The following is a 26,883-nucleotide window of genomic DNA, read 5'->3' as shown; positions in this document are numbered from 1 at the left end:
AAGCCTGGGGACAGGAACAGGTTTCAATTGGTGCTAGAGGTGTTGAATCTAGGGGGACTGGAGATTTAGTCAGGGGCCCAATCTTGGGCATTCTGATGCTTCATGCTGAGGTGTTTGGACCTATTACTCTAGCGAAACTCAGACTCATGCATGGACCAGCTCATGGTCCACAAAACGTTTGTTTTATAAGTTCACATCAATATAAAAAGCTTGGTCTGAAATGTGAGTCAACGACATCATTAAGACATTGTTTGGTTCAATAGACCATGTTGTTCATTTGATTGTAGCAGACCCGTCTCAATGATGGAAGCGTGGTAGCACAAGCTCCTCAACTCACCCAGGCCTGGCACTTTCAGGGCCACTCTTTAATCAGTGGGGAGACAAGGGAACACTTTGAATGGGGCTGAGAAGATGGAGAGTAGACGTGATCGATGTTTTAGGGATATTTTATCCAGATCATGTAGTATGTCATAGGCCTGAGGGTGGCAACACTGTAAACTAGCAGACCAGTTAAAAGAGGATTGTCCTGTACAAGTGAGACATGCTGAGGTCCTGTGCAGTGTAAGTGGACGATAAGGCACCGATCCAGACATATTTAGAAGGTAGAACATTCTCATCTTGGGGACTGAATGAAAGGAATAAAGAAAAAGGAAATGTCTAGAATATCAGTTTGGGGCTTGGGCAACTGGGTAGCTGTCATGGAAAACCATAAAGCAAGAGAAGGTACAAGTAACAGAAGAAAATTGAGTTAGTTGGGGTAATGTTGGGTTGAGATATCAGTAAGAGGTTAGATTGCAACACTGAGTAAGAATCAAAAGTAATTTATAAAAAAATGTAAAAGTGCCAGATTTTTCTTGGAAATTTTAAAGAGAAACAGAGTCTGGGCTCTCCCTATGATGTTCAATGCCCCCAAGAAATGTCAATATCTGAACTCATTGAGCTCTGAGCTTTTGCCTTTTATTCCTGCTGTTGAGTAGATTACTTTCCCATTAACTTTTCAGCAGGAAGGCCATGTCTAGGGCAGTCTTGCCAATAGCTATGTATACCCTCAAAAGAGAGTAATTTTTACTTCCTCTGAGCCTTCAGAAAGCAGAGACTAGGAAAAAGATCTGTGGGCTAATAGAATACTTATTCATAAAAAATGAATATTTATTCATCAAGAAGCAGCCCTTTCCTTAACGGGACTTTTTCACCTTCCTTGAATTGAGTGACTCACTGAGAGACTGAAGGAGATGATTTCTAAGACTGAAACAAAAGAAATGATTTCTTAACCATTACTTAGCCTACAACCATTTCCTTCTTCTTCGTGTGAGCACAAAGTTTTTCCCATATGCTTGAGTGGTGCAAAATTGGAAAGGAAAGGAGGGTACCATTTGCGAATTTTTAAAAGATGACAAGTGGGAGAATTTTAACATTTAGAATGAATAGAAAAAAATCTGATTAGTAGACAGGAAGCTGTGACTTTTGAAATCTTTGAGGTCTGATTACTTGATAACCTTAGTTTTCATATACCCTTTCACTCTATCTCCGCTTAGCACTTAATCTTCTGTGGCTAAGCTTCTATCGGATTTCCTGGGGTTCAGAGTTCTTACCCCACCTAAACACAGCAGAGCAAATACCATTTATTACGAAAGGGGCTTAGCTCCAGACTTCATGGCTAGGCTCGAAGTATCGTATAATATTTCTTTCTGATAGGTAAACTCTATCACCGCATTTTAAAAGATTTAAAAACCTCTGTCTACCTGTAAATACAGAGTTTCACCACTCATCACAAAGTTAGTATTTGGATAAAAGGGGAAGACAAACAAATAGTATTTGGTTATAAGTTATAATCTGAATTCCATCCAGTTCCTGGTGGCTCACTTCAACATTCCCCAAACTTCAGAAATTAACTTTGGCTTTTGAAATGATGAAAAGGGTTTCTAGATTTGTTTCTAAAATGCCTCCTCCAGAAAAAAAGAAAAAAGAAAAAAAGAAAATTGAAGAGTCCCCAAAAGGAACTGTTCCTATCTCAGTTGTATAAAATAGTCACCAAATATATACTTTAGAATAAATGAGTTTGCATCATGGGAAATGTTCTTATTTAAAGGAACAAGCTATACTTGGGGAATTCCCGTTCGTACAATTGAAAGCATGAAGACTATGCCGAGCTTCCATATATGGTGCTGGCCATTCCGCTTTTAGTTTAAAGTCTTGGCGTCCTAAGCAAGTGCTGCAAAGGCTCAGTCTTTTGGGGTTTGCTGGCATAATGATTTCTGCCAGGCTGGGGGCGCCCCAGGCCACTGTGCTCCCCTACACAGTGTTTGAAGGGTGGATAGGGTGCAGCGGTACAATCCCCCAGACACCTGAGTTCAGAATATTTCTGCGTTTTGCTTCGTTTCTGAGCTCCGCGGAAAGCTGGACACTCCCCAGCCCTCTCTTGGGTTTGGCTTCCTGCTCGCATGTTTTCTGGTCTCATGTCATTGTGCATGAAGTAATAGTCCCGCACGCGTGCACCGTCCACAATGGCAAGATTTGTGTGGTTCAGCGCAAGTTTTCTGACGAGGACATTTTGGACCTTCCAACAACTCCTTGGGGGGAAAGCAGTTTGGAACTGGTTATTACACTCTGAGGCAAAGGGAGCAAGGACAGAGCGTAGCTCTACAATAAGGATAAAGCCACTTTTAGGAGACAATTAAAGGACAACTGCCTAAGAAAAATAAACTTGTACCATACACATCTTTCTAAATGTATATATGTGTACAGTACAGAAAAATGCCTCCAATTCACAGTTTAAAAATATCAGTTCCTGTTTCAGCATTTCACTCTGAATGGTGCTAGTGTTTTCCACTGAGGACTGTTATTTTAGTGACATTTCTCTGCAGCAAAATCTGATGAGTTTATGAAGTTTGAGAGCCAGGAAATGCAGCTCAGTTTCTGAACAACTGAGAAAGCCAAGAGAGTGAAGTTCAGTCATCTACTCGCTTTATAGAATGGATTTGTAAGTGCTAAGTGCAGTAACACTACGACAGAGAGAGAAGCCAAACCAAACTTTTAAAGTACAGCTCTTAAACCATCAAGCTTAACTTTCCACTATATTACCAGCAGGTGAAATTCTGGCATACACCCACAATTATTTGTGGGTGTTAATGTCAAATTAATGGGCATACGTGCCAACGTTTTATAGAATTTTAGAGCAGGAGGGATTTTGGAGGTCTTCCAATCTTATGTTCTATTTTAGCAATAGAGGACCTGGGACTCCTATGATCTCTCTCTCTCTCTATCTCTCTCCCTTTCCCCCTGAACACACACACACACACACACACACACACACACACACACACACACTCTCTTCTGCGTCTTATGCTGAGTCATCGCTTACAGAAAATATCATAGGTCTGGCTTAAGAAAGGATCAAATGACCCGGAGCTAGGCCAGTGGTTCCCTGATCCATTCAAGTTTGTGTGGCACAGCTTCAGGACTATATAGGCTGACAATTTATCCTTGCTTCAGGAACCATCCAGAGTCTGAGATTACCTATTTTTGGCCAAAACTTGAATAAACTCCAAAACAAACCGAGGATCACTATGTGCTTTAGGTCCTGACTATGCAGTGATGCCCTGTCGGTCCATGGTTGTCACAGCGGGGGCGGGACGTTGTGATGAGAATATAAGATGTAGACAGAGCCTGAGGTACAACCCACGCGTGGACGAATCATCTTAAGACCGGCCCAGAGAGCCAAGACCTTCCCCGGGCAGACAGCAGTGACAACGGCGGAGACTAACGAAGTGCGACGTTGAGTGGCACAGATTTGAAGTGTTGGAGGCGTTCTACTGAGAGAGATCAATGGGATTGCAGTTGTCAGGAGACAGTTCATCTGATGCCCGCGGGGTGCTTAGAATTTGAATATGTGGAGAGAATAACGATAGACTTTTCTAGGTGAAGAACAGCAGAAACGGAAGCTTAGAGAGAACCTTGAGGGTGGGACCCTGAGGAAGCCAAGCTGATGGACCCGCTCCAGCATTCCCCAACCCCATCAATGGGAGCCCTCAGTACTGACTTTCATTATTACCTACTAAACTGTTACTGAAATAGGTACCCCCCAAAAAAACCTAGGTATAAATTACTTGAGTTATATTTCTATAACTATAAATCTACAATAGTATCATGATGTTTATTTTATGGAAAATCCAAAATCAATTGCTAATTAAATATAAACAAAACCAGAAACCCATAACACTCCATTTAATAATATTAATTTTATTTGCTAGATGATGCTGTTTTGCTGAAACAAAAGAATACATTTGTTTTAACCAAGAGTTCTTTAATGAAATTATACCAAAAAAAAAATTTAGTAAAAAATTTATATTGCACGTTTAGTGCTCCGCCTGCTTATAGTGAATTGTCACAAGTTGATGTAAAGGAGGAAAGGATCCAGGCCATCATCTGCTGGGGTCAAGATAATGGCGCTGAGAACTGATGGCTCAGTCATCCTGTCACCTTACTCTATTCTGGCAAATAAAACCGTACAGCACAGCAGGAAGTATTTGACTCTTACAAATATATACCTATCAAGCAGTTATTTAGGCTGCCTCTGTTCTTTCTTCAATAGCCTATCGCAATTAAATTATTATATTGTTCTCCCATCCATTATCATGTTAATGACAAATCAAAGTCTCTGTTTATAAAATTTATGAAAACTCTGATCTCATTCCATGAAAATGTCTTTTTTTTTTTTTTTCAAGTGTGGTTTTCCGGGACCCATCAGCTCCAAGTTAAGTAGTTGTTTGAATCTAGTTGAGGGCACAGCTCACAGTGGCCCATGTGGGGATCTAGCCGGCAACCTTGTTGTTAAGAGCACCACACTCTAACCAACTGAGCTAACCAGCCGCCCCATGAAAATGTCTTTTGATTGCAAATTACCACTGCAAGGAAAGTTATATATTTATTACCGGCTAAAAAGAAAAATCAACCCAAGTAATGACTGCCATTGTTTAGTTTGTATGTAATCCTCACATCGACCCTGTGAGGGAGGTATTATTTTTAATCTCCAGTTTTCAGAGGAGGTTACTGAGGCACAGAGAAACTCAGTAACTTGTTCAAGGTCACATAGCCAGTGAATGCTGTGGCTTGGAATTCAGGCATCTAAATTCAGGCATCTAAATAAACATTTGTATATCCTGGGACATATTTTAAAAGTGGACATCTGCACGATGCTTATAATAATTTGTAATGTTATCAGAGACATGGAAATAGAGAAAATAAAAGTTCTCCTAGAGCTCATCAATTCCCCAGAGAGGAGCACAGGGTTGTGATCAAAGGGCCATGTGGGTTGGGTGTGCCAGATTACAGAGGGTGGTGTAAACGGGTGGAGCTCTTGGGAATGGAAAGAGATGTGATAAGGGTGGTGTGGGAGGAAGAATCCTGCAGCAACAGGCCAGCTCCAGGAGGCCCTGCTGCAGCAATGTCCCAGTAAGAGTGAAGCTTCTAGAACAGAGGGAAAGACCTGGGACTGCCCACCTTTGCCCTGAATCATCAGGGCCGTTTCAGAACAAGAGATTCCAGGTCTATTGTATTGAGGGAAATAATCTCCACCCATTACCTCTGAGGTTCCCATCTGTGTACACCAACATACAGTTGTATTCATCAGTGAAGAGGTAAAAAGGCTCCAAATGAAATGCTTAATATTTACATGGGCAAGAGAAATATTTTTTAAATGTAAAGGAAATTTTGAGTTGTTAGTGTTTCGTTTTCCTATTGTTATATCTTGTATTTCCTTATAAAATACATCTTATATTTCCTCTTCTGTATTATATATCATATCCACATTTATATATAACATGTATATGTTAAAATGCTATTCATGGCAGCAAGATTGCTTCATTAAATACTTAATGCATTAAAATAGGTGTTTCCTCTTATTCAAAGTATCTAAATTGATTTTAGTCACTTACATTTTTCCACTATCACAAGTGCAGAATAGAAACAAATTTAACTACGTGTAAATGCTTGTTTTGTTACTCATCAAATAATACTTGCAGCAACTTTAGAATATTTTATGATTCAGCACACTTTCCTTTAAAATAGATCTCGTAACCTAAAATGAGACATCACTCAACTTTTAAACTTAAAACACTTTGTAAACTTTTGAAAAGAAACTCTTCTTCATTGGTTTTATGAAATCCAGTCAAAGAATAATATGCAATGAATCTAATGGAAAGTCTTTCCCTTGATGAAGAGAGAGTCCAATGGAAACTTCTACAAAAGGACTGAATTACCCACAATGCTTCAAGGTCTCTTGAGAATGATTGTAAGAAAATCAGTCTAGGTGAAATTTAAGGAATATTATTCCTAATGATGTCACCCTTTGAAATTATGAAAGGGCAACATCTGAAAGATAAATCACTGATAAAACGCAACTGATGGCAGTTTGCTTTCCTCCATGGCAGGTGCCAGCGGCCACCCACCATCATCTGAAGAACGTGAATTTGGCAAATGACATGCAGTTTCTCCAAGACAGAGTAACTGCAGAAAATCTTCAAAGGTACTCATATCAAGTATTTCTCTCTTGATGAGTTGAACCAAGGTACTCATTAAAACTGAGCACTCCACGTCACTTGAAGAGGGGAACATTTCACGGATGGGGAATTGTAAGAAATGGAGGTGTTGATAGTTTTTCTTGTCGTCTCATCCGTCTTGGCTCAGAGCTAAAAGATGCCTTCAATGGGCAGAGCCATTTCATGAAATTAGTCTTCAGGAATGGCAAAAGAACCATCTAAAAAATGGGCATTCAGAGAATCATACAACTTTTCTAACATGTCATGAGCTGTGCAGGAAGTTCAGGAGCATTAAAGGGACGGTGAAGGGCAGGCCAGCTATGCCTCGTCATCCACAGTCTCAGGAGTGGAAGCTGCACAGATGTCACTTGTCTCGTTCACAGCTTGCCTTCACAGTTTCTTGCCTTGGCCATGTAAATATTAGTGCCAAGAGAGTTGTGGAGCTGGGGAGATTTATGGAGACCCGCTTTAGTAATACAACCTTGGTTGCAGAAACAGTCTTGTTGTTTCATATGAGTTGATACTCCCATGAGTCTTTTCTCAAATGTCAACATTGAAAGTTGTTTCCGTCCACCCTCAACCGAAACGAATGCTGTGGAAACTGTTGGGTTCCTCGTGATTTCAAAGTGCTTCTCTTTAAAATCTTAGCCCTTTGCTTGATTTCATTCTAAGCCTTGTGTTGGCCCATGTTGGCTTGGAAAAAGTCCCCTAATCACCAAAAAGTTCATAAACTTCACACAATAAAACAACAAAATCTTCAACAAGTCTGGCCTGAATTTCAGGTTTTTCTTGTGAGGATTTATCCAACTTCTTTTTCTAATACTTACGGAATTAAAAATTTTATCTTCATACTACAAATGACAAGTGAAGATGGGAAATGGCTGGAAATATATGGGAGACTGGGGTTAGTTCCTTGACCTGAAATCATGATCGCTGGCAGTTTTTCCATAATTCTCAGACTTTGTCTGTAGGTGGTCTGGGGTATCCACAAGCTCAATCAACAGTGAGAGAAGACAAGGTGAAGTTTAGGTCTCCTTACTTCAAAATTCTAAACAGGAGAGGAAAATATTCCAAAACAGAAACTAAAAAAGATACCTGTTTAGGAATAAGTTCAATAAACAATAGAACTGTGACTGCTGAAGAGTTCTTCATCTTCAGGATTCAGTTTTCCAAACCGTTCCTTTGTGAACCTCTAGCCCAATGCATCATTTTTCTTTTTTTTTTTTTCTGTAGTAAAGAAAGAGGTTAGCGTACAGTATTATGCCATTCAAAAGTAACTATAGAAGAGACTGGAAAACCTCAATACTGGAGCTCTCCCTCCATCTTCCCAAGAGGTCACTGAAGACCTGATTTTACAAAGCCATCTGTCTTTGTTCCTTTTGCATATGGAGAGGTCACTTTTTCTGGGATGCCAAGTTGTTTATTTTCTGGCCAGTATTCTTCCATTTCACACTTTTTTCCCCTTTATTTGGTAATTTCACCACTTTAAGCATTATATCCTTTTTATTTCCCAGCATACCCTCATTATGAGAAAATAGAAATGTGTCTACACATTGGATTGAGTTGGAATTACTTTCTCAAATTTAACACACATGACATTTATTTCTTAAAAATCTGTGAAGCCCCTAGGAGAGCAGGCTCCAGTCTGCTTTTTCTGTCTTTGCACTGGAAAATTCAGAGTCTAACCAGCTGCCAGCTTCAGAGATCTCTGCCCCTCCTTACCTATCATTCCAGCTGGATTAAATAGGTAGCGGAGTCACTTCCACCACCACATTTGTGTTCATAGACGCACAATGTTCCCATCCAGTAAATTTGTAGAAAGAAATTGGTCCTTTCTGTGCATTCTCAGATGGTCAGTTTTATAAAATAAGAACCGTTTTAATGGGCCTTAGGATTTCAAAATGCTGCCCTGTGCATTTTTGATTGCCTCTCTGCTGCTGTCATCTGGACATAAAGTTCTTTCACTTAATATTTTTCCAGTTTGAAAAACTGCTTACCTGCAGTTCACGGAACGTGGCCTCACCTCCAAAATACATAATGCAAAAAGCAGAACGAGATGTTATAACTACATTTCCGGAGCTGCCTAAATATTTTCTGACTATTCAGTTGCCAGAAGAGTCTCCCTTTTTCCAAAGAGAGAGAGGTTGTATTCACGTATAATAAGACACCAAAAGGACAATTAAATTTCACAGTGTGGGGGCGACGTTGAGGGTTCTTGTCAAAAATGTTCACACCTGCGAACAGACTGCTATTTTTTTGTGGAGCCTAGTTTGCAGCTTGAAATACACCTGCCAAGATCTGAATGGCTGCTGTTGTACCTTCTGGACTCAAACACTGCCCTGTCAGACTAGGTTTGGTGTACACAGACGGGATAACTTAGAACAGCGACTATACTGTTTGTAAGGAAATTAGACCTTTTCTGGTCCTGTTGATGCCTATTTGGGATGGAAAATTTTATCATAAGCCTGCCTTAGTTTATTTTTTATTTATTTTACCTTATTTTTTTATATTACTTTAATTATTTAAGTTATCCTCAATATATTAATTTCAATTTAAGTGGTTTTTAAAAAAAAAAAAAAAGTCCATAGACTATAATAGTAAACTACAGCTTGACAAGGAATCAGTTTCAGATGTGGACGCTGAAAATGCTAAACTGATCCTTGTCTTGGTATCCAATGAGCATTTACAGTTCAGTACGGAATAAAAAGAGCTGGGCTGGAGACGCTAGGAAGCAGACTCTGTGATCAGTCTTACTCTTCACATTTTATCTCCCAGAATCCTAATGTTAGTTACAATAATGTATAATGTATTTGTCATACAAACACTATCATAGCTGCCTAGTATGATTTTTTTGAGTTAACACACACACACACACACACACACACACTTAACCCAAGCCCATCAGTCTTTTCTATATGACTATATGCTATGTGGAATCTTAGAAAATTGCTGTTATTTGGCTATTTTTGACCTACAAAAGCAACAGTTTCAGATAGTAACTACCTCATATTTTACACCATTGGAAGCTTGGAGACTGTACAGTTTTATTCTGACTCTTCTCATGTAATTTTATAACAAAATAGTTGACGATTTCTTCATTGTCTGCATAGTTCATAGTTTAAATTTGCACATGGATACGGGACATATAATTTGATGTGGGACATATAAGTTGGTTTTGCTTTTTGCCTGTAAAAGATAACAGTCAAAACACCCACACACACTACACACACACACACACACACACACACACACACACACAGCACCTTCCTGCACAGCCATTCTACTGGGTTGCATTCTGATGCCAGTTTTTAAACTAGTGTCTTCTCCTGCATCATCTTTTCCTCCCTCTGCAACCGAATACTTTCACATGTGAGCCTGAATACAAATCTAAGTGACAGAGCAAGCCGGGGTGTGCACAAGCGTACACATCTGTGTGCATGGACGGGCATAGTTAAATGGATCTGTTTAAACAATACATCCTCAGAGCCAACCAGTTTGTGTTGAAAGAAAACCCCAAGCTCCAATGGGATGAGAAGCATTGTGCTCGTCAGGCTGTGCTGCCGTTAGCTGTCTTGTCTCCGTTCCCATCTGACGGAGACCTGTCCCAGCAGATGGCTCTCTCAGTATGCTTTGGCTGCCCACAGAATAGCGCTTTGTCTAATACGGTGAGGAAGCAAACTCCTGGGATGTTGAACGACCAGAGGAAAACCCTTTGCTCTTGCCATAGTAATATATTCAGGCAGGAAGTGAAGAGGAAAATAGCTATTCTCCTGGAGATGAGGGGTGGGGAGTGGGAAGGAGGGAGCAAGCAGTTTTAATGATGATGAGGGTGGGGGTTGGGGAACCAGGACAGTGAAGGTCAAGAAAAGAGAATGGGATGATGTCATTCTTTACGGAGACAGTCTCTGAAATGAAATCAGGTCACACACAATGCCCTTGTTCTAGGCCCAGAATCATAAGTGTTACAAGAGATTACTTTGTAGTAATGCTTTTTAGGAAGGGTCTAAGGGCCCTGTCCGCATCAACACACACCCCAAGACGTTGTGAGGACAGACATGAGGGGCACAGTCATTCCATCCAGTGCTGAGATGTCCTACGTTAGGTTCCCGACATTTGTTTAAGATCACTAAGCCACAAATTCAGGATAGAAAAAGTGTCCAGATTCTTACAACACAGTGAATTTCAAGAAGCAGAATGCATAACTCAGTACCAGACCAGATGTTTTCAATTCGTGCCCATTTTTGCAGGATAATTTCGAATGGCAATCTGACGTTCAGATGGAATATATTTCTCAGTAGAAAGTTGGCACTTCCTGAAAAAAAATACTGCCTTGTACCACGTTAGAGCATTTTTTTAGGACTGATTAATTCTGCTCGCATAGAAAGCATTTGATCTGTGTTGATACTGTGTTCCTGGAGCCCCTGGGGGCAGACATATTCAATTTTAGGTTCCTTCTCGCAATGGTGTCCTAATTTCACCTCATTCATCTACTTAGATTTCACAAGAGGGCATGCATCACAATTACAAATGAAGGTTCGCTTTTTCTAAGAAATCATCCCTGGAATAATTAGGTGTGAGGGTCAAATCCTGTTATTAAGATTCAGTTGTTATTGCATTAATAGGGCTTAAGACAAGTAAGCCATTGACGGAGGCTTTTTTAAGGATAGTTTCGCTGTGTGAGTATTTATCATAGAACTGGAACACTGTGGGCTTTTTACATTGGCATCTGCAGCTTAGAGAATTTGCAAAACGCAATGTTCCATTTTGGTAAACCACTGGTGTTCAGGTACACGTGCGTATGTCCTCTCCTGCAGACTACACAAACATGTACACATAAAATTGGATTACAGTGGGACTTCATTTGTGCTTTATGATTTTCCTCTAATTACTAGGGGATTCTGTGTGGTAAACTAGGGTGAAGGGGAAGTGGTGACATATATATATATGACAAATGTGTTGAAAGCTGCTGTGGCTTGTGGCTATCAAAATGGAAAGAGGCACATTTTGAAGGAGCCTTTTTTGCGGGGCAGAGTCTAACATGGACTTCAGTGATTTCTGCCTGCCTTATTTTTAAATGGAAGGTCATTAGGCTTTTGGGCCTTTGAGATAGAATAATTATTTTAAAATGTTTTAAAACGTAACCAAAATATTTCCAAACCAACGGTCAGCACCATCAGAAGTCCCCAAGTTTTCAAGACAGTGTTTAATTGTCTGTTTCTTTCCTAGAGTTTAAAGAAATCTAAGTCCACCCTCCATAGCCAGTTGATAATAGCATCCAACATGCAGGTGTTACTTTAAGCAAACCCATTATTTACGAAGCAAGTAAATCAGGCATGGCTTCTTACAATGGGATTCACCATAAAATTCATTTCAAAATTATTTGCTCTTCCAGTTTTACCAAGAAAGACTTGATACATTGTTTTGCATTAAAATGTATTTAGTTATTACCTAAAGTAAGAATGTCCCAGATTAAATCCATCCTACATATTCATAGGGTGGTGCCCAGCAAGACCGAGTGGCCTGGGAGAAGGTCTAGTAGCCATTCAGAGCAGATACAGCCCATGAGGTAAGGGATATATAGATGTTTCAGAGTATCTCTCTGGATGATAACTATGCCATAACATAACTAGTCACAAAATTCTGCCCAAAGAACACTGCACTGAGGGTTGGTTCCAATTTTAGGCATTTTGTTTATTGCATAACTTTCCACAAAATTAAAATAATACTTGTCCCTCACTGGGCTGTTGTAAATTTAAAATAAAGAATGTAAAATACATTTGGACCGAGCAGATGTGTGGAGCCACTCAAACACAACCTATTGCTCTCGTTGTAATATTAAAAGGCTAAGGTATTGCACGGTGATCATTAGTTCCCATCAGATGGCTATTCCCAGCACCTTATTTCTCCTTCATTATTTTTTTAGTTTTATATCTCTGCCGGTAAACTAATCCCAATGTGTATTTTTGATTGGCAAAAATTCAAAAATGTTTTGCGAAGGAAGGCTTCAGAATCACTTGGAGTAGAACTATGTATTCAGTGCATTTTAAAGAAAAGCTTCAACATGAAATTTCTTTACTGGCTGAAGCATTAAACATGCAAGTGAAAAAAAATAGCATGTACTGTATTATACACTTGTAGTTGTTGGAATTCAGCTAAGGAATGAGTCCAAAGAATCTTTATGATTAGACAAAAGATGTGTAAGAGGAACTCCCTGGAGATGGGTGCTATTGCTTTTAATATCTTGTTGATTGTCTCCTGGCATGCACTAAAATGGACTGAGAAATTGCCAGCATCTGCATCCCCTAGACAGTGGCCAGAGAAAAAAAAATTGAAATCACTCTGCTCACTGTCAGTGCCTGTCACAAAACTGCCTTTCTCTTAGGGAAATCTTCAATTTTCTGGTTGCTTTTTCCACCCTCAAGCATCAACTTATAGAGGAATTTCTTTAAATGTCATCTCTAGTATCAGCTTAGTGGTTTGTAAGTGCTGAGATGTCCCTTCTGGGTGAAAGGAGAGGAATGTAATTTACATTTCTCATTTGGAAGTCCATCTTCATTTGAAGAACTTTCTCTCTGGTTATGGAAATATGAAGACAGTTTGTATGGTATGACATGTATACGCGTTATATGTATGAATATGTGTTCTAGTGACAACCAATTCCTAAATGACAGACAATAATTCTGACTATCAAAACATTGATTTTTTTTTTGATTTTTTTTTTTGCCCCCTGACTCATGTAAGACCAACCATCTACCTGGCAATAATTAAGCTGAACCATTGGCTTATGTGGGTGTCTGGGAACATACTCGGTGATGTATATTAGGGTTGATATAAAAAGAGCCTTTCCTACCTTAGGGAGCCTTTGGGAGACGTTCAAGTGCTATCACTAGCAAAGGTGATCTTTTCTAGTAGCCTTTAAAGAAATCTAAGTCCATTATCCAGATCCATTATGGTGAATCTCATTGTAAGAAGCCACGCCTGATTCACTTGCTTTGTAAATAATGGATTTGCTTTAAGTAACACCTGCATTTCAGATGCTGTTGTCAACTGCCTATGAACTTAGATTTCTTTAAAGGCTACTAGAAAAGATCACCTTTGCTGGTGATAGCACTTGACCTTTTCCCAAAGGTGACCAGAATTTGATTATTTCTTTACAGCTATCACTATTTAAATGATGATATAATTTCAAAGCTCCAGGATGACAACCGTAAAGCCCTGTGCTTTCCTATTTGTGCCATTATTAAGATTCCCTTGTTGAAAGGAGAGAAAAAATAATCTTAGAGAATGATGAATAGAAGTCTCATGAAGAGAGGTTTCATGTGTATTTTGGAGATTTTTCACACAATGGAGAAAACTCATTCTGCTTGTATTTGATAGTTCTTAAAAAGACACTTGACATATAATTGCGTATCAAATGTTGCCACTGGATTTTAAAATAATAAGCTTGGGGTTTGGTTTTTCCACTTTTCTGTCTCTGTTGTGACATCAGTGTGGCAAGACCTGGCAAATACTTGCTACACTGAAGACAGAGCAGAAAAAGTGCCTTATGAGTGAGTGTTGTACGCCCCATCATCTCCCCTCAACATCTCCCAAGTGAAAATTAAAGGTGATCCTTAGCACGGCACTGAATGAACAAGAGTGCAGTAGCTGCCCTTTGAGTAAAGAGTCAAGTGCAAGCCTTTATAAGGCCATCCAAGGACCATCAGTATGAGAGGAGACATATGGTACTGTGAAAAGACGACCGAGGTGCTGCGCCATTTACCAGCTTGTGGAATTGGGCAAGCTGTGTAGCCTGTGAGTCTCAGGTAGCCTTTTGGTAAAACGTGGGTCACTGCAGTTAGCTCATAGGGTTGTTGTGAGGGACTCAAAGAGAAGGTGTGTACAAAACACCAAGCCCAGGGCCACGCAGATCACATGTATCTGAGAAGCACTCATTTCTGTCCCCATCTTGTCTTAGTACACAGCACCCCTCTTCCTCCTTCCCCACTTGTGACTTAGCCCTTTCCAACCTCCCAGCCCATCCCTGCTGGGACCCCTGTGCCCCCTACACTCTGCTCCAGACTGCTCATGCTCCCTCAAATGTACCCTTCATGGACCAAGCCCTGTCATTTACATAGGACCAGAATGCCCTTTCCTCCAGGTTCTAGCAAAAGCTCAAATGCCATACGTAACCTTTGGGAACTATCCCTTGATTCCCTCACAGCCAGAATTTGATCATTTCTTCTTTTGCATTCCTATGGCCTTTATACTTTAATTACGGCTCATATTTAGTTAAGTCTCATTTGTACCCTGCTGGCATTTACATGTCTGTGCCTCCCATTCGATTGTGTGCTCCTTGAGTCAGGAGTATCATCTTTTCGTTTCTTACTGCTTTTAGCAGAGTACTTTGCTAGTTCCGTGCGCAATAAATGCTTATTTTTAATTTAAAACACAACGTTGTGACTTCTGGTTTAAAAATACTGAGCTTTGTGACTTGCCAAAAGGAGGCATCCAGGCTTTGGTTCAGGCCAGTTTCTTGGTGGTATATGTTAAAAATCACGTATACGTTGTTTTTCTTCTACTTGCTTAAGTATTTGAATATTTAGAAGGTCCCCGTGCAAATAAACTCAGAATTAAATATCGAGCAGGACCCTGCAGCCTCGATCTCTCTTGTAGAGTTTAGGGAAAGATGGCAGGTGCATATGGAGCTATTATGAAAGGCAAGGACCCCATGGACCAATGAACGAATGAGCCCCCAAATCTCATTGCTATAAATCAGTGTCTCTTAAAAGTAGCTTATTACAAGGGATCACTCTGAAAGACCATAATCCTTTGCACATAGAAACACTCCAGAGGCAATTGCAAGTCTAATGGTACAACTGCTCATGACTGAGAAATACGAAGATGGAGGCAGAAGAAAAGCCACCTTGGTGGTCGGCTGCCTGAAATGAGGTGATTTTATGTGCACAAAGCACGCCGGGTCTAGTTGAGCCCTCCTCTTAAGGTTGGAGCTTTCTGAGATCTCCACCGAATGCCTCACATGTGTTCAATGAGTTCTTTTCACTATGGCTGGTCAGAACTTGAATATCGCCCAGCCATGTGTAATGCAACGTGTTTATCTTACAGCCCCCGGTAGGTGTTCTTTGCCCACATTTGTGGAATCTCACCCCCCACATCTGTAGCTTAGTGTTCAGCCAACAACTCAAGGAGATTCCAAACAGATTTCTGGAGCTCTTTCTCTTCGTTGCCCTCTCCTCTTATAACCTACCCCACACATTCCACCCCATGTCCCCAAGTTGCACTCTCTCCTCAGCTCTGCTTGGGTTCCCTTCTCTGTGCCATATTCCAGAAAGGGTCTCTACTGGGACATACCTCATCATGTCCCTTCTCTCCAGGATCACAACCTGTTGTTCCATGTGTGAGATAGTTGCTTCACAGACTTTATTTTCTGACTGTTCATAGCAAGAAGTCTAGGGTAGTATCGGTGAGTCCATCTTGACTGGGACGAGAGTCCCACCACATTTGTATTCAAACTTTGTTACTGTCTCTTTTCTCCCCACTAGTTAGTAAGACCTTTCAGTGCAGTGACAAGATCTCATTCAACTCTGTGTTCCCATAGAGTTTAGCATGTAACAGGCATAATAAATCTTGTTGAACAAAAGAATGAATGACTTGTTAAACTGACCCACAATATTTAGGATATCTACATTTAGTTGAGACATTGATGTAAATATCTAAACGCTTCGGTAACATGTACTTTTTTAAGCAACAGAGAAAAATCTGTTAAACAACTGAATTCATATAAGCTAGAGATCAATGACAAGATAGACTAGTTCTGTGTTAAGCTTTGTTATTATTCCTTATAGCTATAACATGCCAGTATCCAGAAACAGAGGTCACGTGTTTTCAGGTACCTACGAATCGGACAGTAATGACAAGTTATTCCGGAATTAAAAGTAGTGGTGGCTGTTTTTCATATTTAGTCCATGAAGTTGGCAGATGCAGTCTCTACCTTGGGATTTCTGCTTCTAAGCACATACCAGGATTATACATTTTCAGGCAATAGTTTTATTTACCTTAGTTTGTTGAAGGGACTCTAATGACGTTTTGTTTACATAGCAAAATGCATTGAGTTGGTCTTTCAAAAGTCTAGTTTTCATCCTATGAACAATAAGTAGATTCCCAAATTAAGAATAATGGTTAAATTGCTATAAACAGTACCAACAGGTGGGGAAGAAGTCCTGCGTTTTCATGTTAAAGATTTTGCTCTGAAATCTTAATACAACACCTGTATATAAGAAATATTTGTATCTGGAAGAATATAGAGTTTATGGAAGTCTCTTAACAATCTATGATGCTCGAATAAATAAATAAATAGTGTATATACACACGTATATGAAATAAAGAAAGCTACAAAATAAAAAGTATATATATGATGCTTTAAATCTCTGGATACGGGTACATTTCCTATAGTTAGAATACTTTAAATACCTAATTATTTAAAGAGTTCTTAAAATTCAGAAGTATTCCAGTTCTATAAACACACACACATGCACACAATCACACATATATATGCACATACAAATCACAATAGTGATAAATTATTAGTCCATAGGTCAATTCAGGGTTTGCATAATATTGTTATTATCAAAAACAGTCTTTTTATATTTAATCTCATTTGATCCACAGGATTCTTTCTTAAAATCCCTTTTTGTTTCTTTTTTACTGTATTTCTGCTTTCTTTCAATGAAAGGTAGCATTTTTTTTTGGTTAAGGAATTCAACTGTGAATGAGATATCGAATCTGTTGGTTCATTCTTCTAGCTAGCTACCTTCGGCAAGTCACCTTTTCATCTTTGTTCTTTGATTACAGAACCTACCAGATGGAAATAATAATTCGATCTCCACAGGAAAGTGAAGGATCCCTTAAATTCTAATATAGGATAACAAAAGAACTCGTTCATTATTGAGGGAAATTTTTCAAAATAATGATTGTACTTGTTTGAAGCCTGAGTGAGATGACGTTTAAAGAGCAGTGATTTAAGTGTGTGGTTCCAGAACTGTTCAAAACGACAGGTTTTATTTCACTTTGCTTTTCTCCAACATTTACCCCCTTGGTTTACATTCCCCAGTTAGGAATTTAAAGTGAACCTTTGCCAAAGCCTCAGGTTCCACCTGGTTTGGGGTTGAAACCACATGAAGCCACTGAATTTTGCATAGTTTCCATTTGAAATGATATATCAGCTTAGGTTCTCTTTCAGTGTGAGCCAGGTTTACGGGAATCTTGGCCAAGCTTTAGGTGAACCTGCTCCGAGTTTTGATTTTATATCAGACCCTAAAATGAGGCCCCTCACCTAGTTCAGTCTTTCAAAAAGCTCTTATTATAATGTCCCCAGAGTGTGGATAATCGTTACTAGAGGCCGAGGTGCAGCGACACCTTCTTTTAGTATAATGTGGGGGAGAATTGCTCAGCTCCTTGGAACCCATTCTAATTGGGAAACCAGACAGACTCAGTAATAGAGGCTCTAGTATCAGGCCTAATACTTTGGGGAAAGAATTTCTTTTGAAGTCTCAACAAAAGAGTTTTCAAGTAAATAGCTCAGAGAGACCAGGTTAATTCACTCTTTCCTTTGTTCCTTCCTTTACTTATGCATGCATTAATTCAGCAAATATTCACTGAGCACCTACCACATGACATGCCAAGCCTTGTTCCAAGGTATTCAGAATACATCCATGAGCACAATATGTAGAGATCCCAACTTCTGTGAGTTTTGCTTTCTAGTAGCAGAAGACAGAAAATAAAACTAAACATCATATGTAAGTCAAATATATATAGTATATTAGAAGCTAGTAAGTATTAGTTCATAGTAAAATGAAAAAAAAAAAAAGTGAAATTAGAGATCAAGGTAGGTTACAGTGTTAAAAAGGATTCATGGGGCAGCCGGTTACCTCAGTTGGTTAGAATGTGGTGCTCTTAACAAGGTCACCGGTTCAATCCCCACAGGGGCCACTGTGAGCTGCGCCCTCCACGACTAGACTGAAACAACTACTTGACTTGGAGCTGATGGGTCCTGGAAAAACACACTTAAATAAATAAAAGTTTTAAAAAAAAAACAACGGATTCACAAGGAAAGCCTCATTGAGATGGTAAGATTTGAACAAAAACTCGAAAGAAGTGAGAAGTAGCAACCAGGTACCTTGAGGAAGAGCATTCCAGACAGAGAGAACAGCTAGAGCAAAAGCCCCAACATGGAATTATTCTGACATATTAGAGGAACTACAGTGAGGCCATTGTGACAGATAGAAATGGAGTGAATAAACAAAACCGTGGCAGAAAATGAGGTCAAACAAGTAACAATAGGCCAGCACATGCCCCATAGGCCATGAGAAGGATTTTGGCTATTTCTCCGGATGGAAATGAAGCCATTGTGGGATTTTGTACACAGGAATAGTCTACGAGTATTTTGATTTATATTTTGAAAAGTTTTCTATCTGTTGATAGTAGACTGTAGACGGGCAAAGGTAAAAAGAGAAGATTTATTACAAGGCTACTGAAAGAAAGAAGAGTGTTTTAAATTTGGTGGTAGCAGCAGAAGTAGCAATAATGCTATTTTTGAAGATAGAGGCAACAGTATTACCTGATTGATTGAATGTGATGTGTGTGTGGTGTCGAGGGAAGAAAAGGAAAGACTCAAGGATGCTTCAAAGGTTAAGGCCCAACCAACGGAAAGGATAGAGTCACCATCAACCGAGATTGGAAGAAAGGCTGCAGTTGGAAGAGTTGTAGGGAGGAAGATCAGGGATTCAGTTCTGGAAACCAAGTTTGAGATGTCTAGACCTCCAAGTGGAGATACTGAGTAGGCAGTTGGATTGATGAGTCTAGATTTGGGAATAGAGGTTTGCATTTGGAAGTCATTAGCCTGATATCAAGGATATGTGAGTATAGACAGAGAAAAGAAAAGACTAGCCTCTGAGGTACTCCAACATTAAGAGGTCAAAGAGAAGAGGAGAGGTCAACAAAAGACATTGAGAAAGAGCTCAGTTAACTAGTGGGGGAGACTAAGGGGTAAGGGAGTTCTTGGTTTCCTAAAAGTGAAGTGAAGACAGGTTTTCAAGGAGGAAAGAGTAGTGTGCAAATAAGCCTGGCAAGTCCAGTGGGATGAGGGTTGAGAACTAATTGTTGGATTTTTCTGCTTGATAGTCTTTGGAGACACGTATGAGAGCAACTTTGATAAAGTAGAGGGACAGAAAGCCTGATTCTATAGGAGGCATAGAGAGGATGGGAGAAGAGAAACTAAGACAGAAATATGGCAGCTCTTCCAAGAAGTTTGCTGCAAGGGGAGCAAAGAAACAGGGCAGTAGCTGATGAGAAAAGTTAAGTCAAGAATTTTTTGAAACATCAGAGAAATAACAGCATGTTTATATCTGATGGGATGATGGAATTTGAGGAGGAAAAATGATGATCTGAGCCAAACGGGGGCATTGCTGGAGTATGATTTTCTTGGATAGGTGAGAAAAAAATAGAACCTAGTACACAGGAGGAAGAATTGACTTCAGACAGACAGAACATGGATTAGTCACGTACTCAAATAGATGAGAAGGCAGAATATAGGGGAGCAAATGCTGGTAGGTGAGCAGCCTGAGGGATTGGGGGAAGGAGGGAGGAAGCCTGTGGAAGTTCTCCAATTGCTTCTCTTTCTTCAGCGAAATAGGAACCAAGGTTATCTGCCAAGGGTGAAGGTCAAGGAGGAGTGCTGTGGACGTGAGGAGGGAGGAGATGGTGTGAAATGGGCATCTGGCAAAATGGAAGAATAACTGGACTAGGGAAATAAAGTATAGTTGCCTGGCAGCATTCAGGGCTTCCTTGAGGTTCATGGATGGCACTGCATATATGATGAGGCCATTCAGGGTGATGTGTTTATCCCCAGGCTTGTTCCGTTGCACAGGTGCAGCTGCAAAGTGGGCAGGGAGTGGGAGCTGGATTTGAACTAGATTGTGGTGTGTCAGACAAGGATGGAGAAGTGACCGAGGAGGAAGTTGAGAGGATTCACAGAGGACTGATTATAATGACCAACGGTGCCGTTCAATCTGATAAAGGAGGGGAGTGAGGACATTAAGGAAACCAGGGCCAGTAAAGGAGTATCAAAGGTCTGAAGAACCCTGCTGTGTCAAAGAATTGTTGGGGTTGGCATGTGGAAAGACTGAGCCTAACGTCAGAGGGTGGGGTGCCTGAGATGGAGATGACAGGGAGGGTGGCATTTGCCCAACTGCGAAGGGCTAGGGATTGACTAAACGGGCCTTGAGATGAGAGGAACGGTGGTCCAGGAAAGGTGGTCCAGGGTCCAAAAACGAAAGAGGCTATGGTGCTGCTGAGCTCACACCCATGAACTTTGAAACCTACAAAAATTCAGACAGTGAAAGTGAGGCAGGAGCTAAAATCACTTAGAAAAGAGGAGGAATGTCCTAGGGTCATTCAGTAACTATGGATGTAGTAGGCTATGTAATCTGGGAACACGAGCTAGCTTTTTTCGTAAGATGAGAAATAGGGAAGCATGCAGATTTAAGGAGCAAACTAGAGAGAGGGAGGGAGGGAGGGAGGGATGGTGGGATGAAAAGGGGAAGGGAGAGAGTGAGGGAGGGAGAGAGGGAGAACCAAAGGAAGGCTGGCAGGCTTTAAGGAAGATTTTTGCATAACACTGATATAATGGATACATCCAAAATTGCATTCAATTTTCTATAATTATATTATTCAAAGATAGCTACAGACACACCTGGATAAATCATTACATTTTGTATAAAGGAACATTTTGGCAAAACGAGATTCTTTCCCCTTTCCCATCAGAAACTGTCAAGATGCCCAGTAACTTGCTCCTTCTTGTTTTGTAGTGAAACAAACAAAAAAGTCCTTAGAAAAGTGTCAAACAAAGGTGTAGAAGAAGGAATCCAATTGAAATATAGATGGTCCAGGCTTGCTTTATGGCGATAATAAACCAAATATCTTCCCTGGGGAAAAAAGCTCTGAAATCTCTGAAGGGCGATGGATCGTGCTTTATATGTATAGTGGTGGCTTTCGTACCCTTGTTTATGGCTTTGCGTCTCCTCCGTACTGTGAAGATCATTCTGATGTGAATTTATTTTGATGACACCTATACAGACTTTAGGCCAGCAAAATTAATTCATAGTATTTATCCTGGTCATGGCTCATCGAAGATGATCAAATTTTTATATCTTCATAGTTAAGCCATAATCTATTCTTGATGCCATAGGAATATTTGGGGGAAAAATAATCTTGGATGTCAAGAACGGCACGTTGGCCAGGTTCTGTACCAGTCTGAGCTCACAGATACTCAGAATGTGCTCAGTGGCACCAAGTCACTTGACTGTGAATCCTGTTGTCGGTTCAGTTTTGTAGTGGATATGAATTCTATTTTCTTTGGACTGAAATCGAGAAAGGTGACCAGGTAGAATTCCCCTGGACTCGTTTCCTTTTCATGTTTGTGAATTATCTCTTTGTCTGTGGCAAGCGATGGCAAGGATGATGCCAGGTAGGTGTGCTACGTGCCATCGCGTCGGCCCCAACTCCTGGCGACCTCATGCATGAGTGACGTCCACAATGTCCCCTCCTCACAGCCCTGCTCAGCCCCGGCAGACTCATGCCTATGGCTTCTTTTATGGAGTTGGTCCATCTCCTATTTGGCCTTCCCCTCTTCCTGCTGCCTTCCGTTTTTCCCGCCATTATCGTCTTTTCCAAAGAACCCTGCCTTCTCATGAGGTGCCCCTTGTAGGACAACTTCAATGTCGTCATTTTTGTGTCCAGCGATGTTTCGGGTTTCATTTGCTCTAGGACCCACTTGTTCACCTTTTTGGTGGTCCACGGTATCCGCAGAGCTCTCCTCCAACACCGTATTTCAAGTGAATCAATTTTTTTTCCCTTACCAGCCTTTTTTACTGTCCAACCTTTGCATCTGTACGTGGTAACTGGGCCTGCAAGGTTGTGGGTGATCTTAAATAACCTTGGTCTCTAACGACACATCTTTGCTCTTGCAGATCTTTTCTTATTCTTCCATCGCAGACCTTCCGAGTCTCAGCCTTCTCTTGATTTCTTGGCTGCAGACTCTATTTGAGTTATGATGAACCAAGGTCAGCAAAATGTTAACGACTCATTTCAAAAATCAGTAAACCAGAGGAAACCGTTTTCCTTGTACTTGTTGACGAAATCAGTGGGAGAAAAGAAATGTTCAGATAGGAAAAGAACATTCAGGAGAGGGTTTTTAATAAATTGGGATCTGGCTAGTACTTTATTATAAATTGCAATAATATAAATTGCAATAAACTTCCTAGGCAGCCGATACTAGGTGAAGTGCATTTGGTGGCTTCACCTGAAATGGGAGGTGTCAATCATTCATTCATTTAACAGATATTAATATATTCAGGGTATTGTTCTGAGATCAGTGGCATTTCTGAGACTGTAATGTCCAATGTGACCTGCAGGCTCTGTTCTCAGGTCATCTTCATTCTAAGATGACCACAAGACTGTCCCATCTGAGCTGAAGTATGAGTACTATGCACGTATCTCCCTGCCGATGTGACTGTAAAGACAGCACATCTTTAAAGGAGTAAAAAACAGTCTCTAGCACTTGGTCCACGTTGCTTAAAGCTCTTCCGTGGATGTTAACCCCAACTCTATTGTTTGGAAGAATATATTTCAGAAAAATGATTAGAAGTGAATAATGCAAATTTGCCAGATCCTCCCCAGAACTGTAAAGTTTGTTCGTACAAATTGCTACCTAACCAAACATCAGGCTTCTGCCCACCCTTGCAGGGATGGGCAGGATGTGGGGATGTTTAGGATGGTGACTAGGAGTGTTTCCCAGTAACCAGCCAGGTGTTTTGAGTACAGTAGAATTCCTTTCCTCACGTGGTTGTGTTAGAAGCGCAACTAATACCCATGCAGAGAGCTCACCTTCAACACCCTTTGAACATGAAGAACTTCCTCCCCAGGCCCATGGCAGCCCGTTAGTGCAAAGGAGAACTTCAGCTTATGAACTTTTGTTCCCCCAAATCAACCTATCTTTTCTGAAATTTTATTAGTCTATTAAAGTGATTGACCTTTTAAAATGAATGCTTCTGTTTCAACATACTTGTTTCCCGAAGTTCATACACAGGCTACTTGAGCTCCATTCAAGATTCAGGATTTACGTCATGAGAAAGATAGCAAGAAAAAAGAATTGTCTCTTGTAAGTGTCTGAAAGATGGGACTCACCCAAAAGTCCTTTAAACACTGTAGAAATACAAATAATAAAATGCCAGCTTTTGTTTGACTTCCGCTGGTGACTCTATGATGGTCTTGAGAATCCTTTTCTGGTTTACCGATGATTCTGCTTTTCCCCAGGGTGACCTCATGGGCAGGCAGAGTATTATCAAACACTCTTCAGGACAGAGGCTCCCGTGCAAAAGTAGCTTGTATTCAGAGCATCATTTGAACAGTTTACAACCGTATTCTCAATCTGTAAATTGGCTATACACAGAAAAGACAGCGAGAGAAAATAACAGGGAAAAAAAACCCTCTAGCTAGCAGATTGTTCCGTAGAAGGCCTTGTAGTAGGAAGCAAAATAATACAAAAACCTTACAATAGCCATGTCATCGGGGGCAAGTGAGAAGACCAGGCGAGTGACCAGTAGAGCAAGAGGAAAGAACTGGAGGTCAGAAAGACAAAGGGCTCCATGGAGAGGTGAAAGGCTTCATGCCAGAGGCTCCAAGACAGATGGTGGCTGGTGGCAGCTTAGGGACTCAGCAGACACAGGCTTTTGATTTACTTAAAACAGCAGTTTCGCAAAAACCAGAACCACAGGTGTCTCCCACGCATGTGTTTCTCCACACGTTCCTAAGTAAATAGAATATACACAGAAGGATAGGCAGACAGAGTCAATGAAAAGTGAACAACCATTCTCCACACATATTTAAAGGTTTAAAAACGAATGAGATTCTCACTGCGTGGTTTCTATCCGTGTAGTGTGGGCACGTGTGCGGGGTGTGTGTGTGGTGTGTGTGTGTGTGTGTGTGTGTGTCTTTTTCTTTAGAATTGCAGGGAAAATGCGTGATGAAAAATGCTGCTTGACTAACAAAATCCTTCTGTGTTTCCCTGGGGTGGGGGCAGAGAGAAACAAGGATGAGGAAAATGGAAAAGAATGAATTTGTAAATAGTTTGGTTAAAAACTTCCCAACCCCAAGTATAACGCAACAAACTAAAGGAAGGCTGGTTTGGAGAGAACACAGTTTTTAAATTAAATAATAAACGTGTGATGGATCCAGGCCTTTGTGGCCAACTGCACAGTCTCTATCTGCCTCTAATCCTTTTCAGTCCTCTTTGCCCCTACGTGACCTTTGGCACGTTGCGTCCTAACCTTAAAAAAAAAAACGAGGTCAGAGTTTCAGGGAGATTTTGATGAAACCACCTGCTGTTCTACTTCACCCTTTCCCCCACCACTGAATTCAAATAGAAGGGCAGAGTGTATAAAAATATGCTAATGTTCTGAGCTACACTAACTCCTCAATTCAGCAATTACTATAAGAAAAGACCATTGAAGAGATTGGTTGGATTTCTGAACTCTCCCATTACCCAAATAGGCTTGGGAATGAAATATCATATAAATAAAAATAGATTGTTTTCTTTTCTCATAAAGAAAGAGTGAAAAAGTCGGACCAGATTCTCCACAGACCAGTCAATTTAGTCTTGTGCTTTGAAATTGAGGCGACTCTTGATTTTTTCTTACATTACTTGGTTTTCTTGAATTATGCCCTTGTGAACTCTGAAGAGAAAACTGGAATATTTGGTTATCTAAAATTTTCTTTTACAAGACAGAGTCACATCGATGTATCACGAGAGACAGTGTCATTTAGGTACAGGAATGAAAGAAGACACCAGCATGGCTTTTGAGCTCTCACTACTGATGAGACAGACATCGTGTCGGCTGGACAAAGCAGGGAGGAAAGCAGACAAGATAAGCTGACAAAACCACAGTGGTTCTCTAGATAGGACTTCCGTGTCTGGGTTAGGTTGCAAAGCCAATTTGGAAGATACTTTAGCTGGCTGAAAGGGACATGAATTCTGCTAAAATATGGACATGTACTCTGGCCCCTTTATCTGAGAAAGAGGAAAATCTAACCAAACCTTGATACTGGCATTGACCCTTAATGAGAAGTGAATACTTTCTGTCCTCTGTGACCAACATATCAAATCAAGCAGCTATAGTTTCCAAAGAGCCTGAAGCTGTTGGTCCTACATACGTGGGGCTGAGCAGAGGTGGGGCAGAGCGAGAAACGGAACAGGTACTTACCGAGGGCCTCCCGTGTGCCAGGCAGAATGCTAGCACGTTCATGCCTCTGCCAACTCTTTGATCCCCACAAGAGTGACATGAGGTAGTAGGTGTGGTTATTATCCCATGTTACAGAAAAGAAAACTGGACTTGCCCAAGGACACTCAGGGATGAAGAAAAAGATTTGGGACTTAAATCCAGGTCTGCCCCAGCCTGTGTTTTCCTCACCACGCTACCCAAAAGTAGAAACCTGTGAAACCTTTCATAAGCTGAAAATGGTGGAAAGCAAAGAGGCAATTACCAGAGAGCACACCTTGCTAAAGGATGCACAACATAAATCGAGATGAAATGCAGAAGGTCACAGACAGCTCTGAGCTCTGGTGTCCTGATGCTGGGACGGAGTGTAGTTCCCGGGAGAGAGCTTGGCTGGGCCACCTGCTCTTCTGTAGCGGCTCACGGCAAAATCACCGCAAAACAAATGCTGAATACGATTTTCGCTTCTCACCTTTTTTCGTAAAAGTGAAAATCCTCTTCGGATTTCTTTTGGTTAGTGGAAACAGGTAGTAAGGTAGGTCTTTCGTAAAACTGAAGTGGCGTAAAGCAAACTTTCGAAAAGTGGGGGATACCTGTAAACCTTGAAACTGACTTGTCAACAAACAGGGCCGGCTCACTCCTATGCCCTCTTCTCAGATTGTCCCACGTTGCTTTGGAAGTGCTGAGCTTGAAAAAGTCATTTTATCTTGATGTTTGTCTATGTGTATAAATGGAGAATTTCCAAATATGTTGTCATCTCTCTGATAACAATATTCCTTGTTGATGCCCCTTTTCCCCATCAATAGGATGCACTGTCCACAGTCAGCTCTGAAGATAGTTTTTGTTCTCATGGCAAATTTTCACCCAAGCCTCCACCCATTTGCATTCCAACCCACTGAGGGTTCCCTTCCACTGGTGGAGAAAAAAATGGTTTCTCATTTTTTAAGATCACGTTATTTCCCCCCAAAAAAATCTTGTACATACTGTACACCCCCAAAGTCCTTCTTAGCCAGTACATT

General features: G+C 40.6%; 1 protein-coding gene across 6 annotated transcripts in view; it reads left to right on the top strand.

The window, feature by feature from the left end:
- Positions 1 to 26,883, top strand: part of SULF1 (sulfatase 1) — a 152,158-nt gene that overhangs the window by 25,922 nt on the left and 99,353 nt on the right. For 4 of the 6 annotated variants that reach the window (XM_019726204.2, XM_074319302.1, XM_074319303.1 and 1 more), the window contains one exon: positions 6,429 to 6,523. The exons of the other annotated variants lie outside the window; for them this stretch is intronic. The gene's annotated coding sequence lies outside the window, so the exon portion shown is untranslated. The remainder of the gene's footprint in view (positions 1 to 6,428; positions 6,524 to 26,883) is intronic. 6 annotated transcript variants of the gene reach the window in all.

This window comes from Rhinolophus sinicus, linkage group LG14, assembly GCF_036562045.2.
Source record: "Rhinolophus sinicus isolate RSC01 linkage group LG14, ASM3656204v1, whole genome shotgun sequence".
In the NCBI taxonomy this organism is placed as follows: domain Eukaryota; kingdom Metazoa; phylum Chordata; class Mammalia; order Chiroptera; family Rhinolophidae; genus Rhinolophus; species Rhinolophus sinicus.
Note: the sequence above shows the minus strand (reverse complement) of the source record. Positions and strands in the feature narration are given on the sequence as shown.